The following is a 17,020-nucleotide window of genomic DNA, read 5'->3' as shown; positions in this document are numbered from 1 at the left end:
TTCCACAAGGTTAACTTACAAAACACAAGGTTAATAATATCAAAAACGCTGCAAAAAGCCTGTCACTTGACATAAATATTTTTGGATATGAGGTAATTTCATAACAAGTATAAAGATATGAAATAATTTTGCAACTGTTGCAATTAAGAGGTAAATTTAGAATTTTTGAAACCTTATTATTATAACTAAATTGTTCACTAAGTCCATTTCTTTAGCTTGCATGACAATCGAAAGTACTGAGGAAAATGATTAATTAAAAAATTCTAGAAGCATTTCTTTCCTGTGGGCATTATTAAATGGAGTTTTTAAGTGAATACTTCATTTTTATCAAGGTCATTACACTTTTATTTTTCAATATATTCTGAAATATATATGTATATACACAAACTCTGTTCATATAAATATAATTTCGCCACTAGATATCCCAGCCTCAATCTATCACTTTTTTTAGTTTAACTTATGAGGATTGAGGGAAAAATATTCAGACTGCTCATTGATCACAGATTATAAGCATGCAAATGTGATATAAAACATTTATCTACTTATACCAAATACTAGTCATTAGCACCATATTTTCTACTTATTTTATCTGTCTATGTAAGGAAGGAAGCATAGAAAGGGCTTCAGGTTTACAAACAGACCTACAGTTAAATTGTGTGAGCCAGAATTAGGTTAAAAAACCACAAAGGGCTAGGCATGGTGGCTTATGCCCGTAACCCCAGCACTTTGGGAGGCTGAGGTGGGTGGATTGCTTGGGCCCAAGAGTTTGAGACCAGCCTCGGTAACATGGCAAAACCCCGTCTCTTAAAAAAAAAAAAATCACTGGGTACGGTGGGGTGTGCCTTCAGTACCAGCCGGGAGGATCACCTGAGCCCTTGGAGTTTGAAAGTTCAAAGGCTGAAATGAGCCTTGATGGCGCCACTGCACACCAGACCGGGTAATACAGCAAAACTCTGTCTCAACAACACCACCACCACCACCGCCACCCCACGAAGGTGTGATATTCAACTGTTTTTCAATCTGCTGCTTTCTTTCTCTTTGCATACACATACGTACACACACACACAATGACATAAGGACACAAGAACCGTGGATCAGAAACAAAGACAATTACTCGTAGCAAAAGCAGCAGCTAGAACAATATATTTAGACCAGTTCCCTGAGCTCCGATCTCCATGAGGCAATGCAGTAAGGATGGATGTTACTAGTGCATACAGTAGAGAGCATCACAGGAGAGTAACCCCCAAATGAAGGAACTCTGATCTTCTACTGGTTTGTTACTCTGCTCTGCCCCAGAAAGATTGCTCATTACACTCAAATATAAGCAAATCTCCTCTGGGAAGGGGAAGAGAAGGTCTTTTATTTTTATTATCCTTGGATGTCTCCAGGGAGGGACATGTCAGTAGTTTTACTGTCCTGAAATTTCTCCTTATACAATTAGCACTGTAAATGCCTTTCCTTAGAACACTCAGACTGTGCAGGAACATGAGAAATCAATGAGCTGTCTCCCAACACTCTGGTTCCCATCTGTAAATGGGATTAATAATGTATACATAGAAGTTATACTGAAGCACTGTAACGTTTAGGTGTAAGGGTGACTAACGTATAGAAAAATTAATTATTTGAGACACTGGATGTTGGAATAGGCTTGCTAGACATGTACTGAACAGGAGTGTTTCTGATTCTCTTGGTAGAAAATGAAGAAAGGAAAAATCCTACTACCCATTTATAACATACCATCCAATTTATAAAATGGGTATTTTATAAAATAATCCAATAATATCTACTGTACAAACAGAATGAAAAAAGAACACTTCATTTATTCTAATTCATCTATTTCACAGTGATTTGAATGCTGCAGAGTGTGATCCACTAGTGGAAAATGTGAACTGTAGTTGGTCACAACCGTCATTTAAAAAGCTAACAGAATATCAAGATACGGTTGAGGTATTAACAATATGAATTCTTCAGTGAAATATTTCAGATACATACACACACACAGAGGTATCCTTGGTAGCAACTTAAATTATGTTTCTTACCGTGGATTGATTAGCAAATGTGCTCATTTGCTTATATAAATAACATAGATAAGTAGCACTATGCCTGAGAATTGAAAACTTAAAAATAGCACCTAATGTTTACCAGCAAACATGTAAGGAAAGAGGAAACCTGAGTTTTTAAATATAATGAAAATTAGAAAAGATAGAGACCAATTGTCCAAATTTCAACTGTAGACAAGATAATAGAAATAAATAACAACAGGAAAATAAAAGCAAATGGTCCAGAATGAAAAGAGCTAAATATCTTAATAAGAAAGTTAGACACTTCTAAAATTTTTCCAAATGACAATATGCTTTTCTGTTCAGTCCCTGAAAATGCTATCTGTAAATCTTCCCCAACTCTTATGATCCCACAGACTACATTTCTAGCAGATACTAAGTATTAAAAAAGATAAAAGCCATGTGGAATAACCACTATCCCAAAAGGGCTTATAACAAAATAAAGTTAAATATTACTCCATACACATTATATCATTAATTCTTGATTGCACAAGGCTAAGTATATACTTTATGTACTATCTGAAATATTTTGCTTCTATCCCTTTGGGTCATTTCATTATTCCTCCAGGCAGCAGAGAAGTTTTCAAAAAGTTAACTTATACATACATACATACTCTCTTAACAATTCCAAGTAATCTTGATTAGGAATCAAGTATCTTTACTAATAGTTGGTTTATCTTACAAGAATATTAGCAGAAAAGCTGGGTTTGAACACTTCACGATACCTATCTTGCCATGTGAGCTTGGCCAAAGAATAAACTCTTCAGATAGACATATAAAACTAGAAAAGAGCAAGTGCAGTCTCTCACGCCTGTAATTCTAGCACATTGGGAGACCAGGACAGAAGGAGACAGAGCAAGACCCTGTCTTTAAAAAGAAGAAGAAGGGGAAAAAAACTGACCCCAGTACAGACAAATATATGGAATGAATATTTGTAATGAAGTTTTAGTGATATACCACACTCTGCTTAATGTATTATAAATGCATACAGCTCCAACAATCATTATCCCAAAGAGTGGAAGCAATGAGTGAAAGTGAGAAAAAATAAAATATCCAGCAACTCAAATTTAAGTGCTAATTGATCTTTCTGCTTAACTTTTTTAAGATAGATAATAAATTAAAGTGGAGTGATGTCAGGAAATACTGGAGCTATAATAGACCTTAGGAATCATATAACAGATCAAGTCAGCTGAATCATTTGCCCAAAATGACTTAGTTACTTGGTTGGCAGAACATGGAGTAGACCCTTCACATCATGAGTTCCCACCAAACCTGATGGTCGCTGGTTATGACTGTTTCTATCATCTAATATGTTGACAAAGTTTTCCTTAAGACTATAACAAATAGATATATTCCTCTAAATAACCATAAAGGAGTTGGAGTTTATCATGGTTTCCTTAAGCAGTATTCCAAAGCCGGTATGTATTCAAAACCAATACTTGTTTTAATAATTATTTAAGGACTTCATGAATAATTATCAAAGAATGTTAAGGTTAAAGGAAAGGTTTCACGGGAGAAATTTCTACTGTTTATGAAGGAATTGTGTAGGGGTAACAGAGATGCCAATTTTTCTAGGAAAAAATTCAAAGAGTTACTGGAATACTTCTGTGAGAGTCAATGAGGCTGTGCAGGTGATTCTTATCAGGGCAGCATAGGATCTGCTATACTGAAAATAAGATAAAAATTGCTATCTGGCCTCAGACAAGAACTTATTCCACATGCTCAAGACAATGAGTTCACCTTCTCCTATTCTTACACACAACTTCTGTTCAACAGTAGTAATCAGTAGAGAGACTAATCAAAGTCAGTGATTTAGTTGCTTGTGTTACAATTCATATACCAATTTGTTGAATACTTATTTTAAAGTGCTGTTTTAAATTGATGCTTATTCTGGACAAAGGAAACTCTTTTTCTTAATTCAGAGTGATTTAGAGCATTTTAACGCTACACTTCTAATCTATGACTTTCTGTAATTCAGAAAGGATTATTTAAATTCTCAAAGAACACTATACGCAAAACCAGTAAACTGAATTTTTTTTCTTTTTTTTCTTTGAAACAGAGTCTCGCTCTGTCGCCAGAGCTGGAGTGCAGTGGCGCAATCTCAGCTCACTACAAGCTCCACCTCCTGTGTTCACGCCATTCTCCTGCCTCAGCCTCCCGAGTAGCTGGGACTATAGATGCCCGCCACCACGCCTGGCTAATTTTTTGTATTTTTAGTAGAAAAGGGGTTTCACCATGTTAGCCAGGATGGTCTCAATCTCCTGACCTTGTGATCCACCTGCCTCAGCCTCCCAAAGTGCTGGGATTACAGGCGTGAGCCACTGTGCCTGGCTTTTTTTTTTTTTTTAACTTTAAGTTCTGGGATACATGTGCAGAACGTGCAGGTTTGTTATGTTGGTATACATGTGCCATGGTGGTTTGGTGCACTTATCAACCCATCATCTAAGTTTTAAGCCCTGCATGCAATAGGTATTTGTCCTAATCCTCTCCCTCCCCTTGCCCCCTACCCACCAACTGGCCCAGGTATGTTATGCTCCCCTCCCTGTGTCCATGTGTTCTCATTATTCAACTCTCACTTATGAGTGAGAATATGTGGTGTTTGGTTTTCTGTTCCTGTGTAACTTTGCTAAAAATGATGGTTTCCAGCTTCATCATGTCCCTGCAAAGGACAGGAACTCATCCTTTTTTATGGCTGCATAGTATTTCATGGTGTCTATGTGCAACATTTTCTCTGTCCAGTCTATCATTGATGGGCATCAGGTTGGTTCCATGCCTTTGCTATTGTAAATAGTGCTATAGTAAACACATGTGTGCATGTGTCTTTGTAGTAGAATGATTTATAATCTCTTGGGTTACATACCCAGTAATGGGATTGCTGGGTCAAATGGTATGTCTGGTTCTAGATCCTTGAGGAATTGCCAAGCTGTCTTCTACAATGGTTGAACTAATTTACACTCCCACCAACGGTGTAAAAGTGTTCCTATTTCTCCACAACCTCACCAGCAACTGTTGTTTCCTGACTTTTTAATGATTGCCATTCTAACTGGCATGAGTTGGTATCTCATTGTTGTTTTGATTTGCATTTCTCTAATGACCAATGATGAGCAATTTTTCATGTTTGTTGGTTGCATGTCTTCTTTTGAGAAGCGTCTGTTCATATCCTTCACCCACTTTTTGATGGGGTTGTTATTTTCTTGTAAATTTGTTTAAGTTCCTGTAGATTCTGGATATTAGACCTTTGTCAGATGGATAGATTGCAAAAATTTTCTCCCATTCTGTACGCTGCCTGTTCACTCTGATGATAGTTTCTTTCGCTGTGCAGAAGCTCTTTAGTTTAATTAGATCCCATTTGTCAATTTTGGCTTTTGTTGCAATTGCACTGGGTGTTTTAGTCATGAAGTCTTTGCCCATGCCTATGTCCTGAATGGTATTGCCTAGGTTTTCTTCTAGGGTTTTTATGGTTTTAGGTTTTACATTTAAGTCCTTAATCCATTTTGGTTACTTTTTCTATAATGTGTAAGGCAGTGATCCAGTTTCAGTTTTCTGTGTATGGCTAGCCAGTTTTCCCAACACCATTTGTTAAACAGGGAATCCTTTCCCCATTGCTTGTTTTTGTCAGGTTTGTCAAAGATCAGATGGTTGCAGATGTGTGGTGTTATTTCTGAGGCCTCTGTTCTGTTTCATTGGTCTATATATCTGTTTTGGTACCAGTACCATGCTGTTTTGGTTATTGTTGCCTTGTAGTACAGTTTGAAGTCAGGTAGCATGATGCCTCCAGCTTTGTTATTTTTGCTTAGGATTGTCTTAGCTACACAGGCTCCTTTTTGGTTCCATATGAAATTTAAAGTTTTTTTTTGTTTTTTTTTGTTTTTTTGAGACAGAGTCTCGCTCTGTCGCCCAGGCTGGAGTGCAGTGACGCAATCTCAGCTCACTGGAAGCTCCGCCTCCCGGGTTCACGCCATTCTCCTGCCTCAGCCTCTCTGAGTAGCTGGGACTACAGGTGCCCGCCACCACGCCCGACTAATTTTTTTTGTATTTTTAGTAGAGACGGGGTTTCACCGTGGTCTCGGATCTCCTGACCTCGTGATCCGCCCGCCTCAGCCTCCCAAAGTGCTGGGGTTACAAGCGTGAGCCACCACGCCCGGCTTGTTTTTTTTTTTTTTAACTCTGCAAAGAAAGTCAACAGAAGCTTGATGGGAATAGCATTGGATCTATACATTACTTTGGGCAATATGGCCATTTTCACAATATTGATTCTTCCTATCCATGAACATTGAATTTTTTTTTCCATTTCTTTGTGTCCTCTCTTATTTCCTTGGGCAGTGGTTTCTGGTTCTCGTTGAAGAGGTCCTTCACATCCCTTATAAGTTGTATTCCTAGGTATTTTATTCTCTTGTAGCAATTGTGAATGGGAGTTCACTCATGATTTGGCTCTCTGCTTGTCTATTATTGATGTATAGAAATGCCTGTGATTTTTGCACATTGATTTTGTATCCTGAGACTGCTGAAGCTGCTTATCAGCTTAAGGAGGTTTTGGGCTGAGACGATGGGGTTTTCTAAATATACAATCATGTCATCTGCAAACAGAGACGATCTGACTTCCTCTATTCCTATTTAAATACGCTATATTTCTTTCTCTTGCCAGATTGCTCTAGTCAGAACTTCCAAAATTATGTTGAATAGGAGTAGTGAGAGAGGGCATCCTTGTCTTGTGCTGGTTTTCAAAGGGAATGCTTCCAGCTTTTGCCTGTTCAGTATGATATTGGCTATGGATTTGTCATAAATAGCCCTTATATTTTGAGATACGTTCCATCAATATCTAGTTTTTTGAGAGTTTTTAGCATGAAGGGATGTTTAATTTTATCAAAGGACTTCTCTGCATCTATTGAGATAATCATACGGTTTTTGTCATTGGTTCTGTTTATGTGATAGATTATGTTTCTTGATTTGTGTATGTTGAGCTAGCCTTACATGTCAAGCTGACTTGATTGTGGTGGATAAGCATGTGTCGCTGGATTCGTTTGCCAGTATTTTATTGAGGATTTTCACATGGATGTTCATCAGGGATATTGGCCTGAAATTTTCTTTTTTTGTTGTGTCTCTGTCAAGTTTTGGAATCAGGATGATGCTGGCTTCATAAAATGAGTTAGGGAGGAATCCCTCTTTTTCAATTGTTTGGACTAGTTTCAGAAGGAATGGTACCAGCTCCTCTTTGAACCTCTGGTAGAATTCGGATGTGAATCTGTATGGTCCTGGGCTTTTTTTGGTTGGTAGACTATTAATTACTGCCTCAATTTCAGAACTTGTTACTGGTCTATTCAGGGATTCGACTTCTTCCTGGATTAGTCTTGGGAGGGTGTATGTGTCCAGGAATGTATCCATTTCTTCTAGATTTTCTGGTTTATTTGCATAGAGGTGTTTATAGTATTCTCTGTTGGTAATTTGTATTTCTCTGAGAATGGTGGTGATATCCACTTTATAATTTTTTATTGTGTCTATTTGATTCTTCTCTCTTTTCTTCTTTAATAGTCTAGCTAGTAGTCTGTCTATTTGGTTAATCTTTCCAAAAAACCACCTCCTGGATTCACTGATTTTTTTCAAGGGTTTTTCATGTCTCTACCTCCTTCAGTTCTGCTGTGATCTTAGTTATTTCTTGTCTTCTGCTAGCTTTTGAATTTGTTTGCTGTTGCTTCTCTAGTTCTTTTAATTGTGATGTTGGGGTGTTGATTTCAGATCTTTCCAGCCATCTGAAGTGGGTACTTAGTGCTATAAATTTCCCTCTTAACACTGCTTTTGGTGTGTCCTAGATTCTGGTACGTTTTCTCTTTGTTCTCATTGGTTTCAACTAACTTCTTTATTTCTGCCTTAATTTCATTATTTACCCAATATTCATTCAGGAGCAAGTTGTTCAATTTCCATGTAGTTGCGTGGTTTTGAGTGAGTTTCTTAATCCTAAGTTCTAATTTGATTGCACTGTGGTCTGAGAGACTGCTTGTTATGATTTCCATTCTTTTGTATTTGCTGAGGAGTGTTTTACTTTGAATTATGTGGTTGATTTGAGAATGAGTGCCATGTGGTGCTAAGAATGTATATTCTGTTGATTTGGGGTAGACAGTTCTGTAGCAACCCCATGTCTATTAGGTCCGCTTGGTCCAGAGCTTAGTTCAAGTCCTGAATAACCTTGTTAATTTTCTGTCTCATTGATCTCATATTGACAGTGGGGTGTTAAAGTCTCCCACTATTATTGTGTGGAAGTCCAAGTATCTTTGTAGGTCTCTAAGAACTTGTTTTATGAATCTGGGTGCTCCTGTAGTGGGTGCATATATATTTACAATAGTTAGCTCTTCTTGTTGCATTGATCCCTTTACCATTATGTAATGCCCTTCTTTGCCTTTTTTGATCTTTGTTAGTTTAAAGCCTGTTTTATCACAGACTAGAAGTGCAATGCCCGCTTTTTATTTGCTTTCCATTTGCTTGGTAAACATTCCTCCATCCCTTTATTTTGAGCCTATGCGTGTCTTTGCAAGTGAGATGGCTCTCCCGAATACAGCATACCGATGGATCTTGACCCTTTATCCAATTTGCCAGTCTGTGTCTTTTAATTGGGACATTTAGGCCATGTACAGCTAAGGCTAATATTATTATATATGAATCTGATCCTGTCATCATGATGTTAGCAGGTTATTTTACACATTAGTTGAAGCAGTTTCTTCATAGTGTCATTGGTCTTTATATTTTGGTGTGTTTGTGCAGTGGCTAGTACCACTTTTTCCTTTCCACATTTAGTGCTTCCTTCAGGAGCTCTTGTAAGGCAGGCCTGGTGGTGACAAAATCCCTCAGCATTTCCTTCTCTGAAAAGGATTTTATTTCTCCTTAGCTTATGAAGCTTAGTTTGGCTGGATATGAAATTCTGGGTTGAAAATTCTTTTCTTTAAGAATGTTGAATAACGGCCCCCACTCTCCTCTGGCTTGTAGGGTTTCTGCAGAGAGATCTGCTATTGGTCTGATGGGCTTCCTTTTGTAGGTAACCTGACCTTCTCTATGGCTGCCCTTAACATTTTTTCCTTCATTTCAACCTTGGAGAATCTGACGGTTAGGTGTCTTGGAGTTGCTCTTCTTGAGGAGTATCTTTGCGGTGTTCTTCCTATTTCCCAAATTTGAGTGTTGGTCTGTCTTGCTAGGTTGGGGAAGTTCTCCTGAATAATATACTGAAGTGTGTTTTCCAACTTGGTTCCATTCTCCCTGTCACTTTCAGGTATACCAATCAATCATAGGTTTGGTCTTTTCACACAGTCTCATATTTCTTGGAGGTTTTGTCCATTCTATTTCATTTTTTTTCTCTAATCTTGTCTTCACACCTTATTTCAATAAGATGATATTCAATCTCTGATATCCTTTCTTCTGCTTGATCGATTTGGCTATTGATACTTGTGTATGCTTCATGAAGTGCTCGTGCTGTGTTTTTCAGCCCCATCAGGTCATTTACATTCTTCTCTAAACTGGTTATTCTAGTTAGCAGTTCCTATAACTTTCTATCAAGGTTCTTAGCTTCCTTGCACTGGGTTAGAACATGGTTCTTCAGCTCAGAGGATTCTCAGAGCAGAACGTGACAATTAGGTGTCTTGGGGTTGCTCCGTCCAGTTTTGTGCCCTTGCTGGAGAGGAGCTGCAATTATTTGGAGGCAAAGAGGCATTCTGGTTTTTGGAATTTTCAGCATTTTTGCGCTGGTTTTTCCTCATCATCGTGGATTTATCTACCTTTGATCTTTGAGGCTGATGACCTTTGGATGGGGTTTTTGTGTGGGGGTCCTTTGTGTTGATGTTGAGGTTGTTGCTTTCTGTTTGCTAGTTTTTCTTCTAACAGTCAGGCACCTCTTCTGCAGGTCTGCTGCAGTTTGCTGTAAGTCCACTCCAGACCCTGTTTGCCTGGGTATCACCAATGGAGGCTGCAGAACAGCAAAGATTGCTGCCTGGTCCTTCCTCTAGAAGCTTCGTCCCAGAGGGGCACCAGCCTGATGCCAGCCAGAGCTCTCCTGTTTGAGGTGTCTGTTGGCCCCTGTTGGCAGTTCTCTCCCAGTGAGAAGGCACGGCAGTCAGAGGAGGCAGTCTGTCCCTAAACAGAGTTCAAGCACTGTGCTGGGAGAATCCTCCTTGTCAGTATCAGCTGTTCTCTTCAGAGCCACCACGCAGGAAAGTTTATGTCCTCTGAAGCTGCGCCCACAGCTGCCCCTTCCCTCAGGTGCTCTGTCCCAGGGAGATGGGAGTTTTATCCATAAGCCCCTGACTAGGTCTGCTACCTTTCTTTCACAAATGCCCTGTCCAGTGAGGAGGAATCTAGACAGGGAGTCTGGCCACAGCCGCTTTGCTGTACTGTGGTGAATTCCACCTGGTTCAAACCTTCCGGCCACCTTAGTACTGTCAGGGAAAAACCACCTACTCAAGCCTCAGTAATTGCAGATGTCCCTCCCCCCACCAAGCCCGATGGTCCCAGGTCAATTGCAGACTGTTGTGCTGGCAGTGAGAATGTTAAGCCAGTGGTTCTTAGCTTGCTGGGCTCCGTGGGAGTGGGACCCTCTAAGCAAGACCACTTGGCTCCCTGGCTTCAGCCCCCTTTCCAGGGGAGTTAATAGTTCTGTCTCGCTGGGGTTCTGGGTGCCACTGGGGTATGAAAAAAAACTCCTGCAACTAGCTCAGTGTCTGCCTAAACAGCCGCCCAGTTTTGTGCTTGAAACCCAAGGCCCTGGTGGTGTAGGCACACGACGGAATCTCCTGATCTGTGGATTGCAAAAACCATAGGAAAAGCATGGTATCTGGGCCAGATAGCACAGTCCCTCATGGCTTCCCTTGACTGAGGGAAGGAGGTCCCCCGGCTCCTTGCACCTCCCAGGTGAGGTGAGGCCCCACCCTGCTTCTGCTCACTCTCTGTGGGCTGCAACCACTGCCTAACTAGTCCCAATGAGATGAACTGGGTACCTTAGTTGGAAATGCAGAAATCACTCGCCTTCTGTGTTGGTCTTGCTGAGAGCTGCAGACTGGAGCTCTTCCTATTCAGCCATCTTTTTTCCTTTTTTTTTTTTTTTTGAGATGGAGTGTCACTCTGTGGCCCAGGCTGGAATGCAGTGGCACAGTCTCGGCTTACTGCAAGCTCCGCCTCCCGGGTTCACACCATTCTCCTGCCTCAGCCTCCCGAGTAGCTGGGACTACAGGTGCCCATCACGCCTGGCTAATTTTTTGTACTTTTAGTAGAGACGGGGTTTCACCATGTTAGCCAGGATGGTCTCAATCTCCTGACCTGGTGATCCACCTGCCTCGGCCTCCCAAAGCATTGCTGGAATTACAGGCTTAGCCATCTTAAGTGTCGAAAATAAATGGTTTTTCTCTTCACCAGTTGTCTTTACTTTGTGAGGCTCCTAATTCCACTGTTTCTCTTCTTCAATTCACTCCTGTTATGGAACTGTCATGGCCCTCTAAAGTCTGTGTCCTTGCTAGCCAGCTTCAGGGCTAAAACAGCCTTTAAGTGCAAGGGGAAAAAAAACGTCAGGTATTTCCCAAATCGGTAGCTGCAGAGCTACTTGATCCTTACTGTAAACTGAACATTTCAAAAACAAGATTGCTTTTTTACATTATGAAACCCTTTCAATCTTGCATTTAATTGATTCTAGTGTTCTCTTTCTGGTTTTAAAATTTATAGAAAAAAATCAAAATATAAGAAATGTAACTTAAAAGTCCAACTGTTAAAACTGAAAATATGAAAATTTAGATTAGCTTACATAATTACAAGCTAATTAATTAATAACAAAGGATGAGGCCTACCTACATTGCAAGTATATTGTACTATAAGTGTAAAACCCTGATCGATATGCCATTCTATCAATAATATTAAAATTCAGTGTTCACTGAAGCAAAATCACTACTTTTTTTGGTGACGATACGTACCACGGCATTGGGGAAAAAAAAAAAAAAAACATGAACTTTGGATTCATTAAAAAACAGAAATTTCGGCCAGGCGCAGTGGCTCATACTTGTACTTCCAGCACTTTGGGAGGCTGAGTCAGGTAGATCACCTGAGGTCAGGAGTTCAAGACCAGCTTGCCCAACGGGGCAAAACCCCACCTCTACTAAAAATACAAAATTAGCCAGGTCATGGCATGCACCTGTAGTCCCACTTACTCAGGGGGCTGAGGCACAAGAATCGTTTGAACCTGGGAGGTAGAGGTTGCAGTGAGCCAAGATCACGCCACTGCACTTCAGCCTGGGCAACAGAGAGAGACTGCGTCTCAAAAAAAAAAAAAAAAAAAAAAACAACCCCAGAAATTTTAAATGCAACGAAATGTAAGCTCATTCAAATGTTTTTCTCAAAAGCCATGAAAAACAAACTATTCTAAAATATAAACTAGAAAACATGTTATGAAATAGTTTATTGATTCCACTCAAGCTAATGGGACCACACTTTCACATTTTCTTATCAATAGTTCTAATAATTATACATAAAAGACAGTTATGTGGGTCAACAGGAGACACACCGTAGATAGAAAATTACTAACAGATTGAAAGTACAAGGGTGGAAAAATATATTATGCAGGCTGGATGTGGTGGCTCACACCTGTAAACCCAACACTTTGAGAGGACAAGGCAGGGGTTTCACTTTGAGCCAGGAGTTCAAGACCAGCCTGGACAATATAGTGAGAGCTTGTCTCTGCAAAACATTTAAAAATTAGCCAAGCATGCTGGTATGCACCTGTAATCCCAGCTACTCAGGGGACTGAGGTGCGAGGATCACTTAAGCCTGGGAATCAGAGGTTCCAGTGACTGGCAACCTCTGCTCGCCAGTGCACTCCAGCCTGGGCAACAAAGCAAGACCGTGTCTGAAAAAAAAAAAAAAAAAAAAAAAAAAAGATATATGATGCAAACAACACCCACAAGAAAGACAAAGTGGCCATATTAATGTCAGAAAGAATAGCCATTAAACAAATTCGATTATTTATTAGATGAAATGGACAAATACTTAGAAAGGCACAAATGACTAAAACAATTCAAGAAAAAATAGGTAACTTGAACAGACCTATATAATAAGAGATTAAATTTGTAATCAAGAAACTACCCACAAAGAAAAGCCTAGCCCCTAATCGCTTCACTATTGAATTCTAATGAACATTTAAAGAAGAATTAGATAGAGCGGCTGCAACACTTGCCCTGATCCTGATCCTCCATCCTCAGACTCGACTGGCAGTGTAGGCCTCCAGCCTTGTACTAATGTCAGATGTGAGAGCCTGTGCTTAGGTAAGAAATCACGTCTCACTGAAGACATTCAAACAAAGGTTGGAACACTACTTTACCAGAACAGAAAGGAAACTCATGCATCAGAAAAGGTGATTAATAAATGTACCAAAAGAATATGGGTGCACAAATACCAGAATCTGATCAGATTAAACAGTTTAAGGAATTTCTTGGGACTGACAATAAACTTACAGAAATCTGCTTTTTTGGACTGTGTTAAGACTGCACAAGAGATGTAAAACCTGAAGAGACCAGCCTGTTCAGAACACTTTATGGAAATATTTTTAAATGACAAAAAGAATATCCATGAGACTTCAGGAATATAATATTCAGCAGAATGAAGCTCTGCCAGCCAAAGCAGGACTCCTTGGCCAACCACAATAGAGAAGTCCTAGATTGCCAACAGCTGCTGCACTGGAAATGAGTATGCATCTGACACAATCCCCTGAAAGCCGTTGCCACCTTGTTAAGCCATCTATCATGAGTTTTTGGCAAATGGAAACCACTGGAGAAACCAGTGATTATTCCTATTTACCGGGAATAATCAGAATAGAAGGTCTTATTGTTCAATGAAATAATAAGGTGCAACATTTGTTGAGGCCTTAAGATTCGGCAGCATGGTCACTTTTTTTTTTTTTTTTTTTGAGATGGAGTCTTGCTCTGTCGCCCAGGCTGGAGTGCAGTGGCGCAATCTCGGCTCACTGCAAGCTCCGCCTCCTGGGTTCACGCCATTCTCCTGCCTCAGCCTCTCCGAGTAGCTGGGACTACAGGTGCCCGCCACCACGCCCGGCTAATTTTTTTGTATTTTTAGTAGAGACGGGGTTTCACCATGGTCTCGATCTCCTGACCTCGTGACCCGCCCGCCTCGGCCTCCCAAAGTGCTGGGATTACAAGCGTGAGCCACCGCGCCCGGCCTAGCATGGTCACTTGATTAGAAAAATAAGCAATTGCTGCTGCTTTTAAAAAAAATTAATACCAATTCTCCACAAACTCTTCCAAAAATTAGAAGAGGGAAGACATCTCCCAATTCATGTTATGAGGCCAGTATTACTATGATACTCTAAAATCAGACAAAGTCACAAGAAAATAAAACTACAGACCAATACTCATATGAGAATGATGCAAAAATCCTCAACAAAATACTAGCAAAACAAATCCAGCAACATTTAAAAATTATATATAACATAACCAAGTGGAGTTTGTCTCAGGAATGCAAGGTTGGTTTAAGATCCAAAAATCAATTAATTCAATGCATCATATCAATAGAATAGAAAACAAAATTACATGATCATCTCAACAGACATAGAAAAAGCATCTGGCAGCCAGGCATGGTGGCTCACACCTGTAATCTCGCACTTTGGGAGGCCAAGGCGGGTGGATCACAAGAGGTCAGGAATTCGAGACCAGCCTGGCCAACATGGTGAAACCCTGTCTCTACTAAAAACACAAAAATAAGTTAGGCATGGTGCTGGGCACCTGAAATTCCAGCTACTCAGGAGGCTGAGGCAGGAGAATTGCTTGAACCTGGGAGGCAGAGGTTGCAGTGAGCCAAGATCATGCCATTGCACGCTAACCTGGGCAACAAGAGCGAAACTCCGTCTCAAAAAACAAACAAACGAAAAGCATTTGGCAAAATCCACTACAACTGACTCTTGAACAACACTGGTTTGAACTTTACAAATCCACTTACACCAGTATTTTCTTCCACCTCTGCCACCCTTAAGACAGCAAAACCAATTCCTCCTCTGCCTCCTCAGCCAATCCAACATAAAGACAATGATCACTTTTCTCATGAAACATTTCCACTTAATAAATAGTACATAGTATTCTTTACATGATATATATATAAAATATGTGGTAATTGACTTTATGTTACTGGTAAGGCTTCTGGTTAACAGTAGGCTATTAGTTGGCAAGTTTTGGGAGAATCAAAAGTTATACATGGATTTTAGACTATGCAGTGGGTCAGCACCCACAATCGCCATGTTGTGCAAGGGTCAACTGTACTGTTTCAAGATAAAAACACTAAAAAAACTAGAAATAGAAGGTCACTTCCTCAATCTGATAAAGGGCATCTAAGAAAACTGCAGAGAAACATCAAACTTAATGGTGAATGATTAGATATTTTCCCCCTATATGAGAAACAAGACTAGGGACATCTCTTCTTGCCACTTCTGTTCACTGTTACACTACAAGTACTAGTCACAGCAATTAAGGAAGGGGAAAAAAGTTAAAGGCTTCCAAATTAGAAAGAAAGAAGGAAACAAAACTATATTCACAGATGACATTGTTTTGTTTATAGAAAATCATAAAGAACCCCCTAAAAAATATTAGAGCTAAATAAGTTCAGAAAGGCTGTAGGATACAAGATCAATATTAAAACACACACACACAACTGGGCTAGGCACAATGGCTCATGCCTATAATCCCAAAACTTTGGGAGGCTAAGGCCAGAGGATTGCTTGAGTCCAAGAGTTCAAGACGAGCCTGGGCAACATGGCAAGACTCTGTCTCTACAAAAAAAATTAAAAATTAGCCAGGCATGGTGGCGCATGTCTGGTGGTCTCAGCTACTTGGGAGGCTGAGGCAGGAGAATCAGGTGGGCCCAGGGGGTCATGGCTGCAGTGAGCCATGTTTGTACCACTGCACTTTAGCCTGGGCAACAGAGCATGAGCCTGTCTCAAAAGCAAAACAACAAAAACCACACACAATTGTATGTCTAAGCCATCTGCAATGAATAACCCAAACATAAAATTAAGAAAAGAATTCCACTTACAATAGCATCAAAAAGAAAATAATATTTGGGAATAAGTTTTCTTTACAGTGTAAAATTTACAGTCTGAAAACTACAAAACATTGTTGCAACAAGTTAAAGATGATCTAAATAAACGGAAAAACGTCCCACATTCATGGAAAATTTTATTAAGATTGGCAATATTACCCATCTTGGATGTAGAGATTCAACGCAATCCCTATCAGAATCCAAGCTATACTCATTGTGTAAATTGACAAACTGACTCTAAAATTCACTTAGAATTGCAATAGACTGAAAATAGTCAAGGAGGGAGAATTGAGTGGGTGATAGCTAATGTATATGGGCTCTTTTTGAGGTGATAAAAATGCTCTAAATTTGATTTATCTCAATAGAGCTTTTTTTTTTTCATGCTACTTAGCATGAAAACAAAGAACAATTTAATTTCCTTATGGGAAGAAGGACTCACAGAAAGGTACCAAGAAGTGATATCATTTGTGCTAAGTATATGTTTTACTATTCTCTAAGTCTTTAAAAATTTGAAAATACACACATAGCAATAACTAACCAGAATAGTACAAATTTGAGCATGCTGGTTTTGAATTACATATTGCTGTACTAATGATGTTCATAAATGAATTGTCAAGACAATTTTCAATACAATGGCAGCCAAATAAATACACAAAACACCAAGAACAGGGATTTATATTATACAAGCAAGTACATGAAATGGAAAACTACCATGAGAGCCAACATACAGTGGATTTAGGATTAAGGAGTATAAATATATTAGAAATCTTTCAAGAAGTTAAGAAGGACAGCAAAAGACAACAAAAACAGCAAGAAGTAAGTTAATGATTGCAAAAATCCTTTTTTTTTTTTTTTTTGGAGACAGAGTCTTGCTCTTGTTGTCCAGGCTGGAGTGCAGTGGC

The 17,020-nt window shown here is 39.6% G+C and overlaps 1 protein-coding gene and 1 pseudogene across 4 annotated transcripts in view; one reads left to right on the top strand and one right to left on the bottom strand.

Annotated features, from left to right (window-relative positions):
• ADK (adenosine kinase) overlaps positions 1 to 17,020 on the bottom strand; it is a 584,474-nt gene that overhangs the window by 378,383 nt on the left and 189,071 nt on the right. The gene's annotated exons all lie outside the window — the stretch shown is intronic.
• Positions 13,371 to 13,876, top strand: LOC116459861 (mitochondrial import inner membrane translocase subunit Tim9-like; annotated as a pseudogene).

The sequence above is a fragment of the Hylobates moloch genome, unplaced genomic scaffold (genome assembly GCF_009828535.3).
Source record: "Hylobates moloch isolate HMO894 unplaced genomic scaffold, HMol_V3 SCAFFOLD_3, whole genome shotgun sequence".
NCBI lineage: Eukaryota > Metazoa > Chordata > Mammalia > Primates > Hylobatidae > Hylobates > Hylobates moloch.
This window is presented reverse-complemented; position numbering and strand designations above follow the sequence as displayed.